The sequence below is a fragment of the Haemaphysalis longicornis genome, unplaced genomic scaffold (genome assembly GCF_048455015.1).
Source record: "Haemaphysalis longicornis isolate Haplotype H1 unplaced genomic scaffold, Haemaphysalis longicornis Haplotype H1 scaffold_8, whole genome shotgun sequence".
Taxonomy (NCBI): Eukaryota; Metazoa; Arthropoda; class Arachnida; order Ixodida; family Ixodidae; genus Haemaphysalis; species Haemaphysalis longicornis.
Window position 1 is genome coordinate 102,621,263 of NW_027526445.1, and position 6,850 is coordinate 102,628,112.

Genomic DNA, 6,850 nt, shown 5'->3' on the forward strand with positions numbered 1-6,850 from the left:
TTAGGGGGGTGTCCGACGCCCCGCTCTTGTATGAGCCGCCAAATGCGGGATAACCGGAGGGGTACCCAGGCAACCCAGTCTTGCTCATGAAGCGTAAGCCGGAGTGGTCTGAAGGGGTTAGCCTTACACACAGTGCCTCTCCGTAGCCAACATGATGTACACCTCTGAGAAAAAGAAATCTGCTCTCTCTGTGTCAGTGTGTGGCCGTCTATTCATTGTTGCGTTCCTGAACATAGCAGAGGAAAATTCTGTGTGTGGACGCACCCAACTCTCTTATTTAATTTCGCGAGCGTATGACCACACTACCGTGTTTACGTAGCCGCAAACTTTGCAAGTTTCTGTAAACATAGTGTTTTTATTTCCTCTTGGTGACCCCAATGTTTAACCCAAGTCAGACCAAGGACGCTAAGACCGGACACGCTCGCAGATTTAAAACATCGGTTACAAGACCGGGCGGAGCAGCCACAACTCTGACATCGCAACCGAGCCAGTGATATATGTGGTGCCATCAGTAACGTGACAGGCATAATAAACTTTCTCGATACCCTGAGGCCAAGAACTGGGATCATGAAGCGCAAAAGGCAACTGCTGACAAGGCAAGAAATCGGACGTGTTGTAAATTAGAAGGAAATCATCGGTGGCCCACCCCGAACAAGTGGGGACAAAAAGAACGCACCGATCACAATCCTAGAAACGCATTTACAAGTTCTGGCGATAAGTTTCTAGAAATATACAATACCTCATTTACACTGCGGAAATGCCAAATACAACACAAAAAATTAGACAACCATGGATTACTCCTCACTTGTACAAGACAATAAAAGAAAAAGATAGATTGTATTATAAATTTGTTAGAAAACGGGAACCTACTTTATTTTCAGAATTTAAGCAATTCAGAAACAAGCTTAACACTGAGCTAAAAAAAGCGAAGTGCAAATATTATGAACAGAGATTCATGAGCACCATGAGATTCATGAGGGACACCAAAGAAAAATGTGGAACTTAATAAACGATGTAATCAACAGAAAGCCTTTAGACAGCAATGTAAAAGAAGTTTTGATTAACAATCGCCTTGTCACTGGTCAGGAACTCGCAAAAGAAATGAACCGCCACTTTGTTAATATTGGTAATAGTCTACAAGAACCTGACGGCGTAGATTCTTATACCTTGCAGTGTAGCCGGTCGCCATCTATAATGTTTGCACCTACATCACCGGGTAAAATATTTAAAATAATCCAGGATTTATGTAACCAGGCGGCAGCAGGATACGATGAAGTGAAAGCCCTACCCCTCAAGTATACTGCACATATCATGAGTTCTATATTAACGCACATAATAAACAAGATGTTCGAAACAGGGTACTTCCCAGACGAACTGAAAATTGCTAGAGTCACCCCTGTCTACAAGGGAGGTGGGGAAACAGAAATCAATAACTATCGGCCTATCTCAGTTCTACCTAAGTTTTCTAAAATATTTGAAAGGGTCATCAATGACAGGCTGACTAACTTCTTCGAAAAGCACCAAATTATAAACAACGCTCAATATGGTTTCCAAAAAAAAACAAGGGTACTGAAATGGCACTAGTTCATATCAAAGAAAAAATAGTCGAAAACATCGAAAAGAAATTACTAACACTGGGATTATTCTTAAACCTTAGGAAGGCTTTCGACACTGTCCAGCATAAAATTCTCTTAAAGAAACTTGAGTGCTGCGGTGTGCGCGAAGTTGCACTAAGCGTAATGAAAAGTAACCTTGCTGACAGAACCCAGTACGTATGTGTTTGTAACATATTTTCTACTAAAATGAAAATAACCAGTGGCGTTCCGCAGGGCTCCTTTCTGGGACCGCTCCTGTTTCTTATATATATAAACGACATAACCACAATACCTGGCTCAACCGACATGATCATGTACGCTGACGACACAAATATATTTTTTAAGGGACAACAAAAAGTGTCTAGAACAAGCTGCAAATTCCTACCTCATAAAGCTTTCTAACTGGCTCCATAACAATCAATTAAGTCTAAATACAAGTAAAACAAAGTATATTATATTCAAACCAATAAATAAAAGAGATCCCTACAACATCAGTATAAAGTATATAATGGTACCACACTAGACCGAGTTGTTGAACAGAAATTCTTAGGGGTCTGGTTTGCGGAAGACCTTACATGGACTGCGCATGTTAATAGCCTTAGATGGGACTTTTCACGTGTTACCGGGCAAATTTATCAAATACACACACTGATACCCAACTGGCTGAAACAGACTTTATGCTATTGCCTTTTCTATCCTAGGCTAAGCTACGGAATCCTGGTATGGGGCACCACAACCGCGTATAACTACAATAAGTTAATTATTCTGCAAAAGAAAATTCTGCGAATGTGCGAAAATTTCAAAGGTTATAGGCGCGATCTAAGAACATGACCACTCTTCATTAAATACAACATGCTGAAAGCCCACCAAGTTTATTATTTTAAGCTTGTACAGTGTATTTACAGAAGCGGGATATATAAATTAACATCTGAAAGTGCAGGTGAATATAATATCCGGAATCCAAAACGAAGGCCATTGCCTATAAGGACGAATTACGGCCAGCAGACTATTGATTTTCAGTCAACAAAAGTGCTAAATATGCAAGAACTGAACATGAATTTTTACGACGTCCCATCCATCTTTAAAAAGAAGTCCAGGACGCTTTTAGTAAACACAAATGTTTCTGTGATAACTCAGTAACCTGTATCTCTATGCAATGTACTTGTGGTGTTTTATGGACTAGCAAAAGGGGATAGAAACAACTTTGAAAGGCTTTGATGTCTGCCAAAATCCATCGCCCTGAATGAACCTCAGTACAAATATTATCTTTTTGGTTGTTTGTGTTTATCAATATGGATTACATTTTTACATTTGCTTTTGTGTTTGTTACTTGTACGCTAATGAAAATTTCCGCGTGAGGGTAAGGCTGGTAATGTATAAACTGATAAATGCTCATGTCCATGTTTCGGTTACTTTGTTATATTCTGTTACTTTGTTGAAAGTGATAAGTGCACTGTTTCAATGCTGCGAGTGACTCTGATAGAACTGTTTTAATGTATTTATTGTATTGATGCGAATTGATGTATTAACGTGGAAAGGGGGCCGGGACCCCGTCAGGCGGTTTTCGCCTTTAGCCCTGGTCTCCTGTTATACATGTACACTGTTATACATGTACACTGTTATACATGTACACTAAGTAAGCAGTTTTGTCTTCATCTCTGATCTGTCTTGGCGAAATAGGAGAAAAAGTCTTTATAATGCTCTGCCATCTGCATTTTACACTCAACACCAGAAATATAATTTATTGTGCGTCGCGTAATACACAAAAGACCGCGTATTACGCAATGTAAATTATAGACAATTTGGTCTTTGCAGAGCTTTTATTCTTTTGCTCCACCACAAAATCTGTCCGATAGTATTTCCCAATGAACTTGTTTTTCATTATCCAAAGTTTTCAGCTTTGTGGCGTTTCCAACATCGTTCAGAATACCTCTGCACAGAGCTATGCACCACTTCACTTTGTAGCATTTCATCCGCATCGGTGAATACCGGATGTTTTTGCTTCACGGATGAAATGAAAATTAGAGAAATGACATTATAGAAGCGCTATATACCCGCATACTGCAGCACCTTTCTGACATACGAGCACTCCATTCGCGCTAGCGTCATGGTCACACCGACGCGGCAACGCCACGTCTCGTGTCCCAGCAGTCGACACCACTAGCACGTTTAAGTTTTTGCCGGCTTTATGTCGCTCATTCACTCTATTGTGTCCAGACCCACTCGTTACAACGTATTTTGGATGCTTCGCTCCATAAACAGTTTTGCCTTGAACTCCGAAGCACAAACATCTCAATCAGCTAGAAATATTTCCGCGCATATTTCAATAGAGCAACTTTACTCAACGTCTGGTGAAATCGCGGATAATGGTTACATTGATTTATACCGACTACGGTGGTTTGCGGCAAAAAAGGTCCCGTAAGGAGAACAAAAACCCAGAAGCCTTCATTAAGTCCCGCAAGGCTTGAACAGCAGTGAAGCTGCAGAATTTCTGTCCAGTTAAGCGCTAAAGAATACCTCACCACTCATTGGTACAAGTTTGACATTGTTTATCTACACGTTCCTTCACCGCTTTGCACTGTGCCATTAGTACTAATCATCATATGCATCGGTATTGTCGCGTTCTTCCTGCCCAGCATTACACGTGCGGTAGCGCTTGGCGACAGCTAGGGCACATCCACAGCGCGTACGTGCACGACGCATGCGTGCCGTTCCCGTAGTCGCGTCGATGTTACGTCCAGCAAGTGGTGTGCCAGCTGTGGCATCGTTTGTTGGTAGGGAGCGCGAGGCTATCCTCGGGATTTCGCTAGTTCGTTTTAAAGCAAAGCTTTATTACATTAGTCCAGCGATTTCATGAAGGATGCGCAAGGTGAGCGTTTGACCCGAAACACACACCGGGCCGACACACCCCTCCCACCGTATCGCGTGATTCGCCGGGCCCGCTTTCGGCACTGCGCATAAGGCCCCGTTTTAAGTTGCGACTTAGCGGCTGCGGCGGCCGCTACGGCACCCGTCCCTCACCTGACCGGCACCCGACCAAAACCAAAGCATAAATTAAAAGCCCGAGGCATTCGCTGACCGAGGCGGTCCGGGGAAGGGCGTCCAGTCTTGCGCAAGAGCCCGCGAGACTCGGCGCGCCCTTTCGCTCACGGCAACCACATCGGCGGGGAGCGTCATGCCCGCGCGGGAGACCCGATAATCGGCGTGCCCTTGCCGCTGACGGAGGAAGCCCCGCCGAAGGTGCCGGCACACTTGCTATAAGTAAGACATAGGACATACGTGTTCCCCCCAAACTATAGGCTGGAATTAAAATAAAAATAATAAAGAGCTAATACTTAGGATAACATCTTTCAATGAATCGGTTGAAGCGTTAGATTGTTATCTTATTTTTCACAGCGGTTACGTGTACGATTAAAACCATGTAACGATATTTCTTTCCCTCCTGAATACAAAAGAAGAGTAAGTTTAAAATGACCATCCATGCCGTGGCGGTGTTGTACCAACAGTACAACTAGGTTCCTGCTAGGTAATGATATTCACTCGCATTAGAATACATAAAAGTAACGATGATCCTTGATGTTGGTTCATGAAAAGGGGGTGTACGCTACTCCACAAAACACATAAGAACCTAAGAATGAAACATATTTCACAAAACAAAGATTTTCGAAAGCTGTCGTTTCCGGTATTACAAGGTCCTGAGCAATTTCTTTTTTGACTTATCAAGGACTCTAAACAGCCACAATATTTCTTCACATCTCCTATGTAAAACACCTTTTTATTACTTGTAGTCATGGACGTTTTTTATGCTACTATATTCTGCAATCTGTTAAATCCCCACTATGAAGTTTTAACTTGTAGAGAGGCCACCTTTGGTAACTGGCGACTGTCTCTTTGATCTGGCAATACGTTCAGCTAAAAGGGGGGTCGAAAAAACAAATAAATAACCAGGTGGGCTCAAGCATGTACATTACTTATTCAATTGTGTGTTTTATTGGCGGCGTACCTTATCAACCAATACGTTTGTCGACAAAATCCCTTCCCAGATGTAGCCTGATGTAGTGTGTTGATATATGATGTCAAACAAAAGTAGAAACTCGGGTTTCGCGCTTTTTTATACTACCTATAACTATAAGGCATAACAGCACAAGTCGCCATGCGCAGTAAAAAGTTTCCGCAAGGTTAGCTAATAACATCTCAATTTAAGAAACTCAGTGGCTAAGGCGTTGCGCTGCTGAGTACAAGGTCGCGGGTTCGATTCCCGGCCGCGGCGGCCGCTTTTCTGATGGAGGCGAAAAGCAAAAACGCCCGTGTGTACGAGATTTCGGCGCACGATAAAGATCCCCAGGTGGTCAAAATTAATCCGGAGCCCTCCACTACGGCGCGCCTCATCGCCTGCGTTGCGTCGGCGCGTTAAACCCCACAATCAATCAAATCAATCAATTTAAGAAAACTGCATGAGCAACTGTATATTGCTCAATTTCCTTCCATTGCACGAAAAATAACGCAAACATATTTCCCGGCACCCTAGGGAAGCTCCGTATTCCTTATGCAGGCATAAAACGCCCGCATATGAGAGTTTGTTTAGAAGCTAAAGTTTAATGGCTGAGAATTTCGTATATAACAAGCTTTGAGAAAACAGGAGCCGTTATCTTCGTTGTATTCAAATTGTTTATCAAATTCGACGGTTCTTTTTGGCAGTACATTTGAAGAAAGATAAGTGTGCCTTGAACCTTGTATGTCTGTGTTTAAATTATGGGGTGTAATAATCATGGGGAAGATACGTTAGAGCCCGAACCTAAATAAAGATAAAATCGTAGATAAAGTGTTTTAATACGGGCTTGTTTGTACATACTTAGTTTGATAACAGCGCAAGAACCGGACACAGAAAAATTGACAAGAGACCGGATGGTTTTTAAAGATAAAGGTTTTTATTGTTTGAAGAGCATTTTTATTTGATATTGCGGAAAGAAAGAATATACTAGAAATCAATACGACCACACCATAAAATGCCAGTTGGTCGATGCAAGTGGACGCAATAGTGCAATGAACCATGGCAAACACCAAAGTACTTTTGTCGCCTTTTCAGAATTCATTTTGTCATGCGTTAGGAATTTTCGAAGACCCCGTTCCCTGTATGTCGTCCTTTACTGTCCAAGAAAGAGACAATAAATATTTGCAGAGGTTAGGCAATACTCCTGTTGTGTGCTTTAAAAGCTTGTTGATTGGTTTGTTGTAAGTGCGTAAAAATGTCTTTC